This window comes from Triturus cristatus, chromosome 9, assembly GCF_964204655.1.
Source record: "Triturus cristatus chromosome 9, aTriCri1.1, whole genome shotgun sequence".
NCBI classification, from domain to species: Eukaryota; Metazoa; Chordata; class Amphibia; order Caudata; family Salamandridae; genus Triturus; species Triturus cristatus.
This window is the reverse complement of record NC_140592.1, coordinates 1,286,227,807-1,286,249,269: the sequence shown is the minus strand read 5'-3', so window position 1 is coordinate 1,286,249,269 and position 21,463 is coordinate 1,286,227,807. Positions and strand designations below refer to the sequence as shown.

Here is a 21,463-nt window from a genome sequence, read left to right as displayed (position 1 = left end):
GGCTCTGTTCACTGTGACAAGTGTTACATATATGATTCCTTTCACATGTGTACTGGACTCTGCTCCTGTCTTCATGCTGCATGTGTACGCAGCAGTGAGGTCTCCTCAGCGCCTGGCCCTTTGTAAAGTGGTGTGACGTCTGCACTACACACCATTCTCAAATAAATAAAATAAAGGTCCATCCTCCTGTGCCTCTTGCATCAGCCCCTCCAGTCCTTCAAGGTCAGCCAGCAGCAGTCCAGTGCTGAGGAGAACTGAAGTATTGTAATCTATTTAAAACTGGTTGATTTTTTTATTTATTTAGTAAAATAGGAGGCGAGGCGGTTCCCCCTTCCTGGCGAGGCGCACTTAACATCTCCTACAGAATTGGGCCCGGCTTCAGTTCACCCCATGAAAAAAGGTAAGACATTTTTAACCTTCCTCCAACACTTTCGTCCACACTGCCTGAAGGCTGCTCTCCACAGCTACCACTTAGAGAGCTTCCTAAGGTTGTCTAAGACCTCCTAAATCACCATAAAGGTTGTCTGGATTAGTGCAGGGTGCTACACTGAAATAAGTGAGCACCATATACTACGCCAGCCTCCTACAGTGGGTAGGACAGGAAAGAGGTGCATTGGGAGAGCTGTGTTTGCGTGGGACAGGACTGAGGTGCATTGGCAGAGCTGTGTGTGGGTAGGACAGGACTGAGGTGAATTGGCCAAGCTGTGTGTGGATAGAACAGGACTGAGGTGCATTGGCAGAGCTGTGTGTAGGTAGGACAGGGCTGAGGTACATTGGCAGAGCTGTGTGTGGGTAGGACAGGACTGAGGTGCATTGGCAGAGCTGTGTGGGTAGGACAGGACTGAGGTGCATCGGACAGAACTGTGTGTGGGTAGGACAGGACTGAGGTGCATTGGCAGAGCTGTGTGTGGGTAGGAGAGGACTGAGGTACATTGGCAGAGCTGTGTGTGGGTAGGACAGGACTGAGGTGCATTGGCAGAGCTGTGTGTGGGTAGGACAGGACTGAGGTGCATCGGACAGAACTGTGTGTGGGTAGGACGGGACTGAGGTGCATTGGCAGAGCTGTGTGTGAGTAGGACAGGACTGAGGTGCATCGGGCAGAGCTGTGTGTGCATAGGACAGGAAAGAGGTGCATTGGGAGAGCTGTGAGTGCGTGGGACAGGACTGAGGTGCATTGGCATAGCTGTGTGTGAGTAGGACAGGACTGAAGTGCATTGGCAGAGCTGTGTGTGGGTAGTACAGGACTGAGGTGCATTGGCAGAGCTGTGTGTGGGTGGGACAGGAGTGAGGTGCATTGGTACAGCTGGGTGTGGGTGGGACAGGACTGATGTGCATTGGCAGGGCTGGGTCTGGGTAGGACAGGACTGAGGTGCATTGGCAGAGCTGTGTGTGGGTAAGACAGGACTGAAGTGCATTGGCAGAGCTGTGTGTACGTAGCACAGGACAGAGGTGCATTGGACGAGCTGTGTGTGGGTAGGAGAGGACTGAGGTGGATTGGCAGAGCCGGGTGTGGGTGGGACAGGACTGATGTGCATTGGCAGGGCTGGGTCTGGGTAGGACAGGACTGAGGTGCATTGGCAGAGCTGTGTGTGGGTAAGACAGGACTGAGGTGCATTGACAGAGCTGTGTGTGGGTAGAACCGGACTGAGGTGCATTTTCAGAGCTGTGAGTGGGTAAGACAGGACTGAGGTGCATTGGCAGAGCTGTGTGTGCGTAGGACAGGACTGAGGTGCATTTTCAGAGCTGTGTGTGGGTAGGACAGGACTGAGGTGCATTGGCAGAGCTGCATGTGGATAGGACAGGACTGAAGTGCATTGGCAGAGCTGTGTGTGGGTAGGATAGGACTGAAGTGCATTGGCAGAGCTGTGTGTACGTAGCACAGGACTGAGGTGCATTGGCAGAGCTGCATGTGGATAGGACAGGACTGAAGTGCATTGGCAGAGCTGTGTGTACGTAGCACAGGACTGAGGTGCATTGGCAGAGCAGGGTGTGGGTGGGACAGGATTGATGTGCATTGGCAGGGCTGGGTCTGGGTAGGACAGGACTGAGGTGCATTGGCAGAGCTGTGTATGGGTAAGACAGGACTGAGGTGCATTGGCAGAGCTGTGTGTGGGTAGAACAGGAAAGAGGGTTCCCGGAGTCTAGGGCTCAGGGCCCGTTTCAGGTTCGTGCATAATGCAGCTGGCAGGTTTCAGGGTGGTTTGGCTCGATTTTGGCCAGATTTGGCTGATTTTGGGGTGTTTTTGTAGGTTGGGGGGTGGGGATGTTTGGGTGAAAAGTCGTACTTGTTCCAGTGGATGGATTTTGTTCTTTCTTGCTGAGATTGTTGGGAATCAGGGAAACTAGTGTCCCAGTGAATTTGAAGATGATCGAAGCAGTGGAAGTGCTGAAAAGAGCATTTTCTGTGAAGGCCCGGTTTGCAATGTTATCCAATGGGCGGTGTTGGGGTGCGTGGAGAAGTGGTTTTTAGGGGGTTCCAGTTGCTCGAGGGGAACGGGGCTTCTGTGACTGGTGAGTGGTGAGTGATGGGAAGGGTGTTTTAGGCAATGTCGAGGAAGGGAAACCGCTGCCATAGAGGCCCATGTTAAACGTGAGTTTTGCATGTTTTTGGGGTTCGATGGTAGGGTGTTGCAGGTGGTTCCGAGTGGATTTGCTTAGCTGGGATCAGAGTTGGGAAGGTCTAGTTTTGATTGCAAGTGGTTTGAAAAAAATCAATGGAGGGGAAGGGGTGTTTTGGGCCTAGTTTCAGGGTGCGTTTTGACGCGATTTTAGGCCTTTTGGAGCCCAGTTCTAGATGTTCTGCACGCTCCTAGGGGCATATTATCAAGAAACAGAGTTAAAATTATCGCCGCTTTAGCGGCAGAAAACTGCAGCTAAAGCAGCGATAATGGTCTTGATAATATGCCCTTGAGAATTCCCATAGAAGTCCATGTTCTGGTGTCAACTTGGGCTTCTATGGGAATTCTCTGCGGCATATTATCAAGCCCATTATCGACGCTTTAGTGGCAGTTTTCTGCCGCTAAAGCGGCGATAATTTTAACTCCATGCTTGATAATATGCCCCATAATGAGATGCTTGTTGATTCCAGTGTAGAGGTGTTCTTGTAGTGTACTTTGCTGGTAACAAAGATGCGGGGGACGGTTTTCTGGGTGTTGACTGAAAGCCATTTGAGCATCTTTCTCAGAATCTCCCGGGTTTGGAAGCGTGAGTCAGTGACACCTGTGACTTGGGCTGTTATGTCAAGTTTACAGTCGACGGCGACACTAAGGTTCTTGGCGACACTAAGGTTCAGTCAGAAATAGAGGAGCTCACCCCAAAGATCATGACTTCAGTCTTGTTGGGGTTCAATGGCAGGCAGTCGAACTGTCTCCATCATTCACCGGTCATTGTGATATATCTATTCTAGGCAGATTCAGGAGAGGGGAGAGAAGCACTGAGAGCTGGAGGGGCTCGCAGTGCTCTAGATTCTGTGTGTGAATGGTGAACATTTGAATATCTCTAGTATGAGTGAGGGTGAGTATATCAATGCACGAGTGCTCATGCGTGGGGTTTTTTGTGCATGTGTGTGGAGCATGGCCATTCTGGTGTGGGTGTTTCGGTGGCCGTCATTCGTTGGAGTCTGTTGTGAATGTGCTGTATGTTTGGCTGCTTGTGGTGGGAGCCTGTATGTGGTTGGTTATGCGTTCATTAAACCAAATGGGTGTGAAAATATCTTGATAAAATAACATAGTACATTATTTGTGGCACGCAAGCAGCATGTGCTTTCTGAATGTGTATGTAATGCATCTTTGGGTCCAGAAGTTAGAAGGACCACAGGCTCGGCAGCTTCTGTGCATACATCCTCGGCTGAGTGACCTCTCACTGCAAGAGAGGGCCTTATCGAAGCTAGTCCTATGCAGTGAAATGTACAAAGCAAATAAACACTATTTTGAAATTTCGACCACATAGAACAGATGATATATTGTCTTAAAAATGTTACATAGTTTGTTTTAATATAGCTGCATAAAGTATGTGCTGTGATGTACACAGAGATTGTCCATTTATCTGAAAATCATATTTTGTTTGTGGTAACATTTTAGAGACGTCCATATTAAAATATACCCGTTCATTGAATTATTTAGCTCTGAGGTCATTTTGGATCATTGGCATTATTTCCACAGTGTGTATATCATGCCACATCGCATCACCCCTGGAAGCCCTTTGCTGGCCTGAGTTATGATCAGTCCCTTTATGAGAAGGTGCAATAAGGCAAAAGGTTAGATCACTATAGCCAGGGCCACTGACATTATACAGCAGGGGCGGACCAGATTATGTGGCAGGGTTGAAAAAATTGTGCGTCAAGAAAAGCCAAATATTGTGGCGTAATGAGCCACATTTGGTGACAGTATTACCTCATTATTTTATCATTTTTTTACACTTGTTAACACTGTTTGAGCACAGCTTGCACCCCGTTGATAGATGTTTGACACCCACGTACGCAACAGAAAGGAGACAAGGCAACCTTTGCAGCGGACCCTCGACACGACTTAAAGCATGTTTAGTAACTCTTGGTTTATTTACGCTACACATTTTTTAAATTTCACTCTCCCAGGAACTTACATGAGGATTCACCTCAATTCAGGACTGCCAACATAAAGGGGACCACCAAGGTGTTGTTTGTGTCTTTCAATCAGTAGCTTTAGAGCACAGAAGCGTCCCAGATCTAGCACATTGTCCGGGCTGGGCTGTTACTAAGTCTGAAGTAGCTTTATCTCCCAGCCGTGAAACGGAACGGTGGGAAGTCACCTCAGGGATTGGCAAAGGGGCTCTGTAAAGATTTAAAGAGTAGCCTTGGTGGGGGTACTTCTGTCTTGTCTGTCTTTCCTCCAAGGATGTCACTGAAATCTCCACATGAACCACTGCAGCACAGCAGGTACCTGGATGCAAAGCCCTTATCCTTTCCATAAACTCTGATCCAAAGCCAATGACCAACATTACAGCCCTTATCCTTCCCATAAACTTGGATCCGAAGCCGGTGACCAACATTACAGCCCTTATCCTTCCCCAAAACTTGGATCCAAAGCCAATGACCAACATTACAGCCCTTATCCTCCCCACAAACTCTGTTACAAAGCCGGTGACCAACATTACAGCCTGATCCTTTCCATAAACTCTGATCCAAAGCCGGTGACCAACATTACAGCCCTTCTCCTTTCCATAAACTCTGATCCAAAGCCAATGACCAACATTACAGCCCTTATCCTTCCCATGAACTTGGATCCTAAGCCGGTGACCCACATTACAGTCCTTATCCTTCCCATAAACTCTGATCCAAAGCCTGTGACCAATATTACAGCCTTTATCCTTCCCATAAACTCTGATCAAAAGCCCGTGGCCAACATTGCAGCCCTTATCCTTTCCATAAACTCTGATCCAAAGCCCGTGACCAACATTATAGCCTGATCCTTTCCATAAACTCTGATCCAAAGCCCGCTACCAACATTACAGCCCTTATCCTTTCCATAAACTCTGATCCGAAGCCGGTGACCCACAATACAGCCCCAATCCTTCCCATAAACTCTGATCCGAAGCCGGTGACCCACATTACAGCCCTAATCCTTCCCATAAACTCTGATCCGAAGCTGATGAGCAACACTACAGCCTTATCCTTCCCATAAACTCAGATCCGGAGCCAGTGACCAACATTACAGCCCTTATCCTTCCAATAAACTCTGATCCAAAGCCCATGACCAACATTACAGCCTGATCCTTCCCATAAACTCTGATCCAAAGCCCGTGGCCAACATTACAGCCCTTATCCGTTTCATAAACTCTGACCCAAAGCCCGTGACCAACAGTACAGCCTGATCCTTTCCATAAACTCTGACCCAAAGCCCATGACCAATATTACAACCCTTATCCTTCCCATAAACTCAGATCCAAAGCCCATGACCGACATTACAGCCCTTATCCTCCCCACAAACTCTGCCCCAAAGCCGGTGACCAACATTACAGCCCTTATCCTTTCCATAAACCCTGATCCAAAGCCTGTGACCAACATTACAGCCTGATCCTTTCCATAAACTCCGATCCAAAGCCCGTGACCAACATTACAGCTTGATCCTTTCCATAAACTCCGATCCAAATCCCGTGACCAACATTACAGCCCTTATCCTTCCCATAAACTCTGATCCGAAGCCGGTGACCCACATTACAGCCCTTATCCTTTCCATAAACTCTGAACTGAAGCTGATGACCAACATTACAGCCCTGATCCTTTCCATAAACTCTGATCCAAAGCCCATGACCAACATTACAGCCCTTATCCTTCCCATAAACTCTGATCCAAAGCTCATGACAATCATTACAGCCTTATCCTTCCCATAAACTCCGATCCAAAGCCCATGACCAACATTACAGCCCTTATCCTTCCCATAAACTCTGATCCGATGCCGATGACCCACATTACAGCCCTTATTCTTTCCATAAACTCTGATCTGAAGCTGATGACCAACATTACAGCCCTGATCGTTTCCATAAACTCTGATCCAAAGCCCATGACCAACATTACAGCTTGATCCTTCCCATAAACTCTGATCCAAAGCCCATGACCGACATTACAGCCATTATTCTTCCCATAAACTCTGATCTGAAGCCGTTGACCAACATTACAGCCCTTATCCTTTCCATAAACTCTGAACCGAAGCCGGTGACCAACATTACAGCCTCATCCTTTCCATAAACTCTGATCTGAAGCTGGTGACCAACATTACAGCCCCGATCCTTTCCATAAACTCTGATCCAAAGCCCATGACCGACATTACAGCCATTATTCTTCCCATAAACTCTGATCTGAAGCCGTTGACCAGCATTACAGCCCTTATCCTTTCCATAATCTCTGAACTGAAGCCGGTGACCAACATTACAGCCTCATCCTTTCCATAAACTCTGATCCGAAGCTGGTGACCAACATTACAGCCTTATCCTTCCCATAAACGCCGATCCAAAGCCCATGCCCAACATTACAGCCTTATCCTTTCCATAAACTCCGATCCAAGCCCATGACTAACATTACAGCCTTATCCTTGCCATAAACTCTGATCCAAAGCCTATGACCAACATTACAGCTTGATCCTTTCCATAAACTCTGATCCAAAGCCCGTGACCAACATTACTGCCCAGATCCTTCTCATAAACTCTGATCTGAAGCCGGTGACCAACATTACAGCCATTATCCTTCCCATAAACTCTGATCAGAAGCCGGTGACCAATATTCCAGCCCTGATCCTTCCCATCAACTCTGATCCAAAGCCTGTGACCAACATTACAGCCCTTATCCTTTCCATAAACTCCGATCCAAAGCCCGTGACCAACATTACAGCCTGATCCTTCCCATAAACTCTGATCCAAAGCCCATGACCAACATTACAGCCTCATCCTTTCCATAAACTCTGATTCAAAGCCGGTGACCAACATTACAGCCCTTATTCTTTCCATAAACTCCTATTTGAAGCCCGTGACCAACATTACAGCCTTATCCTTTCCATAAACTCCGATCCAAAGCCCATGACCAACATTACAGCCTTATCTTTGCCATAAACTCTGATCCAAAGCCTATGACCAACATTACAGCTTGATCCTTTCCATAAACTCTGATCCAAAGCCCGTGACCAACATTACAGCCCAGATCCTTCTCATAAACTCTGATCCGAAGCCCGTGACCAACATTACAGCCCAGATCCTTCCCATAAACTCTGATCAGAAGCCGGTGACCAACATTACAGCCCTGATCCTTTCCATAAACTCTGATCCAAAGCCCGTGACCAACATTACAGCCCTTATCCTTCAGATAAACTCTGATCTGAAGCCGGTGACCTACATTACAGCCTGATCTGTTTCATAAACTCTGATCCAAAGCCCGTGAGCGACATTACAGCCTTTATCCTTTCCATTAACTCTGATTCAAAGCCCGTGACCAACATTACAGCCTTATCCGTTCCATAAACTCTAATCCAAAGCCCATGACCAACATTACAGCCGGTATCCATTCCATAAACTCCGATTCAAAGCCGGTGACCAACATTACAGCCTGATCCTTTCCATAAACTCCGATAAAAAGCCAGTGACCAAGAGTACAGCCCTTACCTTTCCATAAACTCTGATTCAAAGCCCGTGAACAACTTTAAAGCCTCATCCTTTCCATAAACTCTGATCCAAAGCCCGTGACCAACATTACTGCCCTTGTCCTTCCCATAAACCCCGATCCAAAGCCGGTGACCAACATTACAGCCCTTATCCTTTCATTAACACCGATCCAAAGCCCATGACCAATATTACAGCCCTTATCCTTTCCATAAAGTCTGATCCAAAGCCCTGATTCAAAGCCTGTGACCAACATTACAGCCTGATCCTTTCTATAAACTCTGATCCGAAGCCCATGACCAACCTTACAGCCTGATCCTTTCCATAAACTGCGATCCAAAGCCCTTGACCAACATTACAGCCCTTATCCTTCTGATAAACTCTGATCCAAAGCCCATGACCAACATTACAGCCCTTACCTTTCCACAAACTCTGATCCAAAGCCCATGACCAACATTACAGCCCTTATCCTTTCCATAAACTCTGATCCAAAGCCCATGACCAACATTACAGCCTGTTCCTTCACATAAACTCAGATGCAAAGCCGGTGACCAACATTACAGCCTTTATCCTTCCCATAAACTCTGATCAAAAAGCCCGTGGCCAACATTAAAGCCCTTATCCTTTCCAAAAACTGTGGTCAAAAGCTCGTGGCCAACATTACAGCCCTTATCCTTTCCATAAACTCTGATCTAAAGCCTGTGACTAACATTACAGCCTCATCCTTTCCATAAACTCTGATCCGAAGGCGGTGACCAACATTACAGCCTCATTCTTTCCATAAACTCCGATCCGAAGCCTGTGACCAACATTACAGCCTGATCCTTCCCATAAACTCTGATCCAAAGCCCATGACCAACATTATAACCTCATCCTTTCCATAAACTCTGATTCGAAGCCGGTGACCAACATTACAGCCCTTATTCTTTCCATAAACTCCTATTTGAAGCCCGTGACCAATATTACAGCCTGATCCTTTCCATAAACCCTGATCCGAAGCCCGTGATCAACATTACAGGCCTTATCCTTTCCATAAACTCAGATCCGAAGCCGGTGACTAACATTACAGCCTAATCCTTTCCATAAACTCCGATCCAAAGCCCGTGACCAACATTACAGCCCTTATCCTTTCCATAAACTCAGATCCGAAGCCGGAGACCAGCATTACAGCCTGATCCTTTCCATAAACTCTGATCTGAAGCCCATGACCAACATTACATCCCTTATCCTTTCCATATACTCTGATCCAAAGCCTTGACCAACATTACAGCCTTATCCTTCCCATAAACTCTGATCCAATGCCCATGACCAACATTACAGCCTTATCCTTCCCATAAACTCTGATCCAAAGCCCGTGACCAACATTACAGCCCTGATCCTTCCCATAAATTCTGATCCAAAGCCTGTGACCAACATTACAGCCCTTATCCATTCCATAAACTCTGATCCAAAGCCTGTGACCAACATCACAGCCCTTATCCTTTCCATAAACTCTGATCCAAAGCCTGTGACCAAGATTACAGCCTTATCCTTCCCATAAACCCTGATCCAAAGCCCATGACCAACATTACAGCCTGATCCTTCACATAAACTCTGATCCAAAGCCTGTGACCAACATTACAGCCTTTATCCTTTCCCATAAACTCTGATCAAAAGCCCGTGGCCAACATTACAGCCCTTATCCTTCCCATAAACTCTGATCCGAAGCCGGTGACCAACATTACAGACCTTATCCTTCCCATAAACTCTGATCCGAAGCCGGTGACCAACATTAAAGCCCTTATCCTTTCCATAAATTCTGATCCGAAGCCGGTGACCAACATTACAGTCTCATCCTTTCCATAAACTCCTATCCGAAGCTGGTGACCAACATTACAGCCCTTATCCTTTCCGTAAACTGTGATCCGAAGCCGGTGACCAACATTACAACCTCATCCTTTCCATAAATTCTGATCCGAAGCCGGTGACCAACATTACAGTCTCATCTTTTCCATATTTCCGATCCGAAGCTGGTGACCCACATTACAGCCCTTATCCTTCCAATAAACTCTGATCCAAAGCCCATTATCAACATTACAGCCCTTATCCTTCCCATAAACTCTGATCCGAAGCCGGTGACCAACATTACAGCCCTGATCCTTCCCATAAACTCTGATCCAAAGCCCGTGACCAACATTACAACCCTTATCCTTCCCATAAACTCTGATCCAAACCCGTGACCAACATTACAGCCCTGATCCTTTCCATAAACTCTGATCCGAAGCCCGTGACCAACATTACAGCCCTTATCCTTCCCATAAACTCTGATCCGAAGCCCGTGACCAACATTACAGCCCTTATCCTTCCCATAAACTCTGATCCGAAGCCCGTGACCAACATTACAGCCTCATCCTTTCCATAAACTCTGATCCGAAGCCGGTGACCAACATTACAGCCTCATCCTTTCCATAAACTCTGATCCAAAGCCGGTGACCAACATTACAGCCTCATCTTTTCCATAAATTCTGATCCGAAGCCGGTGACCAACATTACAGCCCTGATCCTTCCCCTAAACTCTGATCCAAAGCCCGTGACCAACATTACAACCCTTATCCTTCCCATAAACTCTGATCCAAAGCCCGTGACCAACATTACAGCCCTGATCCTTTCCATAAACTCTGATCCGAAGCCCGTGACCAACATTACAGCCCTTATCCTTCCCATAAACTCTGATCCGAAGCCGGTGACCAACATTACAGCCCTAATCCTTCCCATAAACTCTGATCCGAAGCCGGTGACCAACATTACAGCCCTGATCCTTTCCATAAACTCTGATCCAAAGCCCGTGACTAACATTACAGCCCTGATCCTTTTCATAAACTCTGATCCAAAGCCCGTGACCAACATTACAACCCTTATCCTTCCCATAAACTCAGATCCGAAGCCGGTGACCCACATTACAGCCTGATCCTTCCCATAAACTCTGATCGAAAGCCCGTGGCCAACATTACAGCCCTTATCCGTTCCAATAAACTCTGATCCGAAGCCGGTGACCCACATTACAGCCCTAATCCTTTCCATAAACTCCGATCCGAAGCTGATGAGCGACACTACAGCCTTATCCTTCTCATAAACTGTGATCCAAAGCCCATGACCAACATTACTAGCCACAGAAAAACCATGTGGTCCAAAGCGGTCTAGAGTGGAAGTCCACAGTCTTCTCCTGCAGTGGATGTTGATGGTAGGGTGCTGACCTCTGGCTCGCACTGTCATCTTCAGGACCTATTTCAAGGCATAGCATTGCCCCATCCGTTGTTTGTAGCTTTATGTCAATGAACTGACGATCACTTGATTGGCTCGAGCGGTACTTTTGCTGAATGTCTCTTTGGACGCTGATGTGATTCCCGACTGATGATAGAGGAACAACTGTTGAAGCAATTTGGGGTGCGCCAGGTAATGAAGTCCAAACACTCCTGAAGTTTCAAAACCTTTTTTTGTACTTATTCTTTTCTTTTTTTCAATAGAACAGTCAGCTCAGCCAACGGGTTTCGTTCCAACAGTAGGAACTATATCAGGGTTTAAATAACAGTAATATCTAATTCCATTGGCCGCGATATTCAGTGTAGTATCACCAGCTTATTGCGCCGGATGAAGCGGGTATTCCCAGGGCATCATCATGCCCGTACACGGCTACCTCGTCAGTGATTCTTTCCGTTCAGCGTCCACGCGTAAGTTATGTGCCTCTGTTGTCTTCTTTTTGGTTTGACTGGTATTAACCTTTAGGGGTTTGGCGGGAGACCTCCTGCGAATTGTTCATGGGTCAGACCATCTGCTTTTCGTTTCCATTGGCTTGGGCTACATGATACAACGCGTACCATCACAACGCGGTATGTTACATCGCGGTTTTGACAACGCAAGTCGTTACATCGACTTGCGTTGGAGGGCGCTGGATTTAGGAATAGTGTGAATTACTATTCCAACTCCAGTCTACGTACAGTAGGGAAGGTGTTGGAATAGTAATTCACACTATTCCTTAGTCTAGAGCGCCCTCCAGTGCAAGTCGGTGTAACGACTTTCGTTGTAAAAACCACGATGTAACCATACCGCGTTGTAATGGTTGCGTGGTAAAGGATGTTTCCCGTTGGCGACAATCACCTGGTCACTTTAGTAAGAGTGACCTGGATTCTAGCTTCCTTTGCAGGGTTTTCAGGTGTTTGATTTTTTCATCTGAACGTGGTCGATGTGGTCTGGCGGGAGGTTCTTTGCCACTCCTGGGTCGGCCTCTGCTTCAGGCTCCTATGTCCAGCTGAGGGGTGCTGATGTTCATTCGATCAGTTATTTGTCCCGGATTCTGCCTCCATCCACCACTCGTTCTGCAGTCCTGGGCTTGAGTCTGACTTGGTCTCCAGCCTTTCCGATGTTGTACCCTTGGTGGCTTTCTTCCTTCCCCAGAGGGAGTGGCATATGGGTGAGCTCCTTCCTTGTCCTGGGCCATGAGGTGCTCACGTGACCTACAGTGCATCGTTCCATTGGACTAGAATGTTTGGTGGATTTTGACATTTTCTTCGGGTGTGTGGTGATAGCACTGCTCTCTTTGTGTTTGTCTGGGGTTAGATTGTGGCTCATCAGGAAGCGGTAATTACCTCCAGCACCTCTGACACCTTCCCTCGATTCGCTGTACTGTCTGAGCTCATCTCCTCTGTCTTCTCTTCCATTTCAGCAAAATCAGACTCTACGTCCAGACCTACAACGTAAGGAAGCAGATCAAGAATGTGATTGGCTACATCCGAGGAGTGCACGAGCCAGGTGAGGCCGCGAGCTGCTTCAGTGAAGGCCAGATGCTGAATGAGGAGGATGTGGGCAGTAAATCGAACCATTGTGATGTCAAGGTGCTCAGAGGTCACTGTGACCTTTAAATCCATTAAGGGACACATGGACACCATTGTCAAGAAAGGCCACTGACTCCATCTAGTTTACCGCATGCCACGCCCAATGGCTCAAACATTGCTTTATTCTAAAATTGTTGTACAGCCTGTAGGTCCTGATGAACTACTCACCTTCCCAATCCTGTGCCAGCATAAGCAGCCCCCTCACTCCTCACCCTGTCTGCTGGGAGCAGCCGATCCCTCTGTTCCTCACTCTCACTGCCTGGGTAGGCGGGGCCCTCTGAATCTCACCTTCTTAGCTGGTCCTTCACCTCTCGCATCACCAGATCTCTTGAGACCAGCAGATCCCTGTATTTCATAACTCTCTTCCTGGATCAGCAGATCCCTCTGTGTCTCACCCTCTCTGCTTGGATCAGCGGGGCCCTCTGTCTCTCGCCCTCTCTAGATCAGCAGGACCCTCTGTCTCTCACACTCTCTGCTTGGATCAGCGGGCCCTCTGTCTCTCACCCTCTCTGCTTGGATCAGTGGGTCCCTCTGTCTCTCACCCTCTCTGCTTGGATCAGCGGGTCCCTTTGTCTCTCACCCTCTCTGCATGGATCAGTGAGTCCCTCTGTCTCTCACCCTCTCTGCTTGGATCAGTGAGTCCCTCTGTCTCTCACCCTCTCTGCTTGGATCAGTGGGTCCCTCTGTCTCTCACCCTCTCTGCTTGGATCAGTGGGTCCCTCTGTTCGTCACCCTCTCTGCTTGGATCTGCGGGTCCCTCTGTCTGTCACGCTCTTTGCTTGGATCAGCAGGCCCTCTGTCTCCAACACTCTCTGCTTGTATAAGTGGGTCCCTCTGTCTCTCACCCTCTCTGCTTGGATCAGCGGGTCCCTCTGTCTCTCACACTCTCTGCTTGGATCAGTGGGTCCCTCTGTCTCTCACCCTCTCTGCTTGGATCCGCAGTGCCCTCTGTCTCTCACACTCTCTGCTTGGATCAGCAGGTCCCTCTGTCTCTCACCCTCTCTGCTTGGATCAGCAGGCCCTCTGTCTCTCACCCTCTCTGCTTGGATCAGTGGGTCCCTCTGTCCCTCACCCTCTCTGCTTGGATCTGCGGGGCCCTCTGTCTCTCACCCTCTCTGCTTGGATCAGTGTGTCCCTCTGTCTCTCACCCTCTCTGCTTGGATCAGCAGATCCCTCTGTCTCTCACCCTCTCTGCTTGGATCTGCGGGCCCTCTGTTCCTCATCCTCTCTGCTTGTATCAGAATATATCTTTGTCCCTCATTCTTCTTGTCAGGTTAAGCAGATTTCTTCCTCCCTAACAAAAAAATGATTAGCACCCACTATTTTTTGATTAGCTCCAATAATCCATTGAAATCGAGATAGAGTATTGCAATATTGATTAAGTCTCAACAGGTTTTCTAAATCCCATTAGATAGATCGCGATCAAATGTATGGTGATACTTTTGTTGATTTTGAAACGCTTTATTCTTTACAAATATGATCCTCCAAAAGTAGCCAGCGCGTTTCGTCCTGTCTTGGGACTTCTTCAGGGCTTATGTTTAATTCAATAACTTTCTTGTTTCGGACACATATTTTTTATTTTCTAGGGTTCCAATAGAATGTTGATCTTTAGAATTCGAATATTAATCATCGATCCTAGGTTGCAATTGGATTCATCTGAAATAAGTTCTTGCCCATGTTGGCCACCGCACCATTTCAATTGATTAGTAGTTGTGCACGGTTAAAATCCACGTGCAATCCCCTTCGTTAGAATCCTCACAATCTTTGCAGGAATTTGACCTTGTCCTCTCTGGATCAGCAGATTTTTCTTGATCAGCAGATCCTTCTGTCACTCACCCTCTTTGGATCAGCAGGTCTCCATGTCCCTCGCCCTTCCTGCCTGCATCGGCTGTTCCTTCTGCCCCTCACTGTCCTAGCCTGGATGGACAGCCCTCTATCCTCACACCCATACTGCCTGGTTCTTGTTCTGTCCCTCCATGTATAGGTAATCGCTCTACCCGCATCTCACCCCCTCCCTCTGTCTGGATCTGCCCTCCCTCTGCCCCATGATCTGCCCCTCCATGAATGGGCAGTGTCTCTACCCTCACCCCCTGCCTTGTGAGATCTTGTGCCCTGTTTCTTTTTTAAATGTACAAAAAAAACTTGGAAAAGTCTTTATGAAGAAACACGTGTCGGTTGCCTGTTTATATTGGAGAACACATCTGGATCAAGGAATGTGAATCACTGTGGAGGCAATAAATCACTTTCAATATAACCTCAACTTTACATGAGGAAACGTGTTGTTCATTTAATACGTTGAACGCTTTTGGACTACTGTGTTTGCTTCAGTATTGTTCTCTAACTTCCGCTGAGTTTGTCTGCCCTGGAGTTCAAAGATCCTGCCAGGTGCTGGGGGATCAGGGAAAGGCCCTGTGTATTCAGCCATCTCCAGAGATGTAGAGCCTGCTGGCACAAGACCCAGGACCCCACTTTGCCCTGTTTGTTGCAGTACAACACGTTGTGCTGTCTGTGAGAACATGTATCCCTTCTACCTTGATGGCTTGAAGGAATGCCTTCAGTCCCAAGGAAACCGCTCATAGCTCCAGCAGGTTGATGTGAAGGCAAACTTCCATGGGAGACCAGAGTCCTCGGATCTCCCCCTCTCCCAGGTAGTCTCCCCAACCAAGCAACAATGCCTCTGCCATGACCATGAGCTCTGCATGCAGTAGAGAGAGGGGTCTTTTGCAGGTCTAACCATGGTTGGACATCTACCACTGCCGATCTTGCCCAGTCTCCTCCAACACTTGGATGGACTCTGACAGTTCCCCTAGTTGCTGAGCTCACTAACACTTCAGATTCCACTGTTGAGCCCGAATGTGTCACCTGGCGTGGCCCACAAGCAAGATGGAGGAGGCCAATGGGCCAGAAGCCTCAGTGCTGCTCTCACTGAGACCCAGGTCAAGGGTTGAAACATGGGGATCACTGTCCAGATGTCCTGCACTCATTGTTGCAGCATATCCAGAATGGCTCCGATGGAGGGGAGCCGTTGTGAAGGAGGCAGGTGTGTCTTCGGCAAATTTATGGAAAATCACAAGAATGTTAACAGGTCGACCACCACCTAGAGATGGTGTACAACTGCTCGCGGTGTGCCCACATTCAGTAGTCAGTCGTCGAGTTATGGGAAGACTGGCATTCCCAACCTCTGCAGATAGCTGCAACCACCACCATCACCCAAGGTGCGCTGATAAGGCCAAAAAAGAGCACCGAGAACTGAAAATAATCTTGACCTACTTGAAACCTGGTAGCGCCTGTGGGTTTGCAGGACGGGGATGTGGAAATAGGCATTGTGCGCATCCAATGCCACCATCCAGTCTCCCGGATTCAGGGCAGACACAACTTTTTCCAGAGTGAGCATTGTGAACTTTCTCTTCTGGATGAAGAGTCTCAGAGGACGAAGATCTAGGTTAGGGTGAAGGCCTTCTTCTTTCTTCAGCACCAGGAAATTATGGGAGTAGCAGCCAGTCCTGATCTCTGATGCTGAAACCCTCTCTATCGCTCCCTTTTTCAAGAGAGCCTGAGGTTCCTCGTGGAGTATGGACAAGTGGTCCTCCGGGAGGTGTGCTGTGTGAGACATATAGAGGAGGTGTGACAGAGATAAGGGGTAGTCCTGTTGCAGGATCTGGAGCAGCCATTGACGGTGCACAATGCTTTTCCATCTATGGTGGGGAAAGGTGATGCAGGATGCAACCGTGCGATAGTGTGCTGCCGAGGGCAAACTACAGTGGTTTTGCGGCGGCTGCACAAGAAGTTGTGGTCTGGAAAGCAGCTTGCCTCTGGCGGCCTGCACGCCGTTGGACTCTTCATGAAAAGGACTGGGAAGCCTTCTGCTCCTGAGGCACATATTGGCATTGCCTCTGCTGGTATCCCATTTTGAAGCCTCGAAAGGGGAGAGGTTACTAGGAGAACTGCTCAAGAGGCTGGTCCTCCAATCTTGTCTCATCAGAGCCCACACCCATCCTTTCCTGTTATATCCCGAGACCCCGCCTCTCCAAGTGCATCATGAGACCCTGGACCCGGCCTCTCCTTCTATCCTCAGTCTTTATGTTTGTCTGTTCCATAGACGCCAGAAAACCCAGTCTGTTCTGGTCTATCCTCCAATCATTCCTCTCCAACGGTATCACAGATTCCTCTAATCCAGCCTCACGTGCTCAGCTCTGATACCGCCAGATGCAACATCTTTCTGTTGTCTTCAGCCCTCCTGATGTGTTACCCAAACCACAATTTCTTGCTCTGTGCTAAGATTTTCTCATCCCCATTATACCCTCAGTCATTCACTCAGTGCCTGATTCACAAAGGTAAACTTACGCATTTGTGCAAGTTTAGTCCTTTTCAGTATTCGCAAAACCGATAATCTCTCATCTCTAGCCTCAATCATTGACTCAGCTTCTCAGCTTCTTTTCTGTAGCCTCAGTCATTGACTCAGCCTCTCCCATCTAGCCTCAGTCATTGACTCGGCTTCTCAGCTTATTTTCTGTAGCCTCAGTCATTGACTCAGCCTCTCCTCTCTAGCCTCAATCATTGCCTCAACTTCTCAGCTTCTCCTCTGTGGCCTCAATCATTGCCTCAGCTTCTCAGCTTCTCTTCTGTAGCCTTAATCATTGAATTAACTTCTCAGCTTCTACTCTGTAGCCTCAATCATTGCCTCAGCTTGTCAGCTTCTCTTCTGTAGCCTCAATCATTGCCTCAACTTCTCAGCTTCTCCTCTGTAGCCCCAATCATTGCCTCAGCTTCTCAGCTTCTCTTCTGTAGCCTCAACCACTGCCTCAGCTCCTCAGCTTCTCTTCTGTAGCCTCAATCATTGACTCAGCTTCTCCTCTGTAGCCTCAGTCATTGACTCAGCTTCTCTTCTGTAGCCTCAGTCATTGACTCAGCCTCTCCTGTCTAGCCTCAATGATTGACTCAGCTTCTCCTCTCTAGCCTCAATCATTGACTCAGCTTCTCCTCTGTAGCCTCAGTCATTGACTCAGCTTCTCCTCTGTAGCCTCAGTCATTGACTCAGCCTCTCCTGTCCAGCCTCTATCATTGACTCAGCTTCTCCTCTGTAGCCCTAGTCATTGAGTCAGATTCTCCTGTGTAGCCTCAATCATTGACTCAGCCTCTTCTCTCTAGCCTCAATCATTGGCTCAGCTATGCCTCTCTAGCCCCAATCATTGACTCAGCTTATCAGCCTCTTCTCTCTAGCCTCAATCATTGACTCAGCCTCTCTTTTCTAGCCTCAATTATTGACTCAGCTTCTTCTCTTCTGTCCTCAGACCGGTACGTGATGCTTGGCAATCACCGCGACGCCTGGGTGTTCGGTGCCATTGACCCCTCCAGTGGGACCGCAGCCATGATGGAACTCAGCCGTGCCATGGGACGGCTTCTTAAGGATGGTAAGAAGTGTCTGGGAAATACAGCACAATCTGGCACAGGGATATGTGTCACTGCAGGTGTGCACAATTTCTATGATAAATGCACATACACACACCTCCAAGACACTGGGGTCTAAGTATCATTGACATCCCACAGATTCTGGGGCAAGAAAGTTTAGAGACGGAGAACGTTCCCCTGCATGGATCCTGAGAGTGTGCGCCGCTGCCCTGAGTTCACTATCACAAGCTGATTTTTGGCAAGCATGTCAGCACACATGGCAGTCATGGATGTGTGTTGGAGGCATGTTTGACAGAGTGGGGATCTGCAGTCTGGATGGCACAAGAAGAGCAGGTTATTTAGATATAACCGTAGCTCAATCCCGACTAGCCGTGGCCCAGAGCAGTCCGGCTTAACTCGAAGGAAAACATGGGACTCATTTATGGGGTCTTGGCATCGGGCAGCACAGCAGGTCACCTTGCTGTGCTTCCCTTCGTCAAAGTGAAAGGGCAGGACTGCACCGTATTTATCCAACACGGTGCATCCTGTCCTTTCCTCTGCACTGAGGCCATGTGGCACCATGCTGCCAGGGGGCCTGTGTTGTCAGCAGGATTGTTTTTCTGCAGGAAGGGGAACATTCCTGCACAAAACCAATCCTGGGAGGCTTCTTCCTCTTTCATTGAATGCTGCAGAATGCAAGATTTTAGCGCTTCCCAGGTTTGCACGATTTTATAAATCTTGGAAAGCGTCAAAATCCTTGGGTGTTGCGTGGGAGAACCCACCATGACGCCCGTGGAGCGCCTCCCTAGCGCAGAGTAAGGCAACGCAGTGACCTGCGCTGCCTCGCCTTACTCCATATCTATGAGGCCGTTCAAAGCCAAGCAGAGTGGCTTTGCGTGGCCTCGTAAATATGATTTCATAGTTGATGCCGCCAGAGCATCACAATAAGTGATGCTCCGGCGGTGCAAGGGGCTGATAAATGTGCCCCAAGTGTAGAGCATTTATCAGCACCAAAACAGTCAATAAGTAAGACACACAACACAATAAAAATCCCACTCGAACAAATGATACTAGAGTCGAAATCAACAAAAATCAGATGCTTTTTGAGCCTCAAACACAAGTGTCCAGGGCAAACTCAAAGTGTCAGAAGTCGGGGTCAAATACAGGTGTTTGGTGCGTCCGGTCAAGATTTACCTTTGCACTTAGAAATGTTCTCATTCTTCGTCTTGCCGACAATGAGGTCAGCAGGTCCTCTGCAGCAGGAGTCCAGCCTTGGGTTCGACACGACGGATCAGCAAAGTCCAGGAGTCCAGTGAAAGCCTTGGTTCTCGATGGCGTTCTAGGCAACCCACAAATTGGCAAGTAGTGGTAGTCTATGACCCCCTGAGTTTCTGTTAAAAAAACATTATAATTGGGCCATGGCTCTCATGTTGCAGTTCTGTTGCAAAGAAGAATAAACTCTAGCACTAGCCAAGGGTCCAAGACCTGAGAGGGACCTATCAGGGGCTAGGACGAGATCGCTTGGCTACAGCACAAGTCCACAGCTAGACCATAGCAAACCGGTCAGCTGGGCCCCTTGCAAGTGCAGGCTTTTTTAGTTTTTGTGTCCCTGAAGCTTAACAGGAGGCTAGCCAACGAGCCCTTGGAGTCCTCTCACTGGTCCTTGGCACAAGTGGGAGCAGGTCCAGCCCTTGGGGTCTCTCTCCACAGATTCAACAGCAGGAGCCTTCCATTTCTTTCTGAAGTCCTCTCTTGGTCCTGTAGGTGCAGCAGGTGCATTTCCCGAGCAGGTGGCAATGAACAATCCCACAGTGCATCTCTCTGTCCAAATCCAAGATGTTGGGTGTGGTGTTGTGAGACTATGTACTCTAGAATCCTTGCAGTTCTGGGCGGACTCAACAAGGAATTATATAACTTGCTGCAAGGTGCTAAGGTGTGGTTATTAACGGTTATAACGTAATGAGAGGGCAGTGTGTGATTGAATGCTGAGGAATAAAGATGTACAATCCAGAGCTCCTTGTGCGACATATTCCTCTGCATGCTCCCGGAGCTGGGGAGGACCCTACATCAGAGCCCTTCTTTCCTGGGACAAAGCCCTAGGCACACCCCTGAAGTGTATCCAGCATGATGAGCCACTCGTCCTGGAAAACCAGTTTTTCAAAAGATTTTCCCCCTCTGGAGGAGAAACCAGCCTGTATACCTACACAAAGGAACAGGCAAGCTAAGGTGCGACTCACATTTGCCTTACAGAGGTGGTAGCCCCTTTGAAGTTGGACCATCTGTGACCACCACCCTTGGGCCATCCTTGCAGGAGGAGGTTGCATCCTTTGCCTCCAGCAGCTCCCCTTCCTGGGAGTGTGCCTCACCTCTTGCCTCCAGCAGCTCCCCTTCCTGGGAGTGTGCCGCACCTCTTCCCTCCAGCAGCTCCCCTTCCTGGGAGTGTGCCGCACCTCATGCCTCCAGCAGCTCCCCTTCCTGGGAGTGTGCCGCACCTCTTCCCTCCAGCAGCTGCCCTTCCTGGGAGTGTGCCGCACCTCTTCCCTCCAGCAGCTCCCCTTCCTGGGAGTGTGCCGCACCTCTTGCCTCCAGCAGCTCCCCTTTCTGGGAGTGTGCCGTACCTCTTCCCTCCAGCAGCGCCCCTTCCTGGGAATGTGCCGCACCTCTTCCCTCCAGCAGCTCCCCTTCCTGGGAGTGTGCCGCACCTCTTCCCTCCAGCAGCTGCCCTTCCTGGGAGTGTGCCGCACCTCTTCCCTCCAGCAGCTCCCCTTCCTGGGAGTGTGCCGCACCTCTTGCCTCCAGCAGCTCCCCTTTCTGGGAGTGTGCCGCACCTCTTGCCTCCAGCAGCTCCCCTTCCTGGGAGTGTGCCGCACCTCTTGCCTCCAGCAGCTCCCCTACCTGGGAGTGTGCCGCACCTCTTGCCTCCAGCAGCTCCCCTTCCTGGGAGTGTGCCGCACCTCTTGCCTCCAGCAGCTCCCCTTCCTGGGAGTGTGCCTCACCTCTTCCCTCCAGCAGCTGCCCTTCCTGGGAGTGTGCCGCACCTCTTGCCTCCAGCAGCTCCCCTTCCTGGGAGTGTGCCGCACCTCTTG

The 21,463-nt window shown here is 48.9% G+C and overlaps 1 pseudogene across 1 annotated transcript in view; it reads left to right on the top strand.

Annotated features, from left to right (window-relative positions):
- The window catches only part of LOC146799783 (putative N-acetylated-alpha-linked acidic dipeptidase), a 348,737-nt pseudogene that overhangs the window by 134,057 nt on the left and 193,217 nt on the right, over positions 1-21,463 (top strand). The window contains exons 7-9 of the transcript XR_014968969.1: positions 305-400; positions 12,821-12,906; positions 18,281-18,400. The product of XR_014968969.1 is annotated as a putative N-acetylated-alpha-linked acidic dipeptidase (transcript). The remainder of the gene's footprint in view (positions 1-304; positions 401-12,820; positions 12,907-18,280; positions 18,401-21,463) is intronic.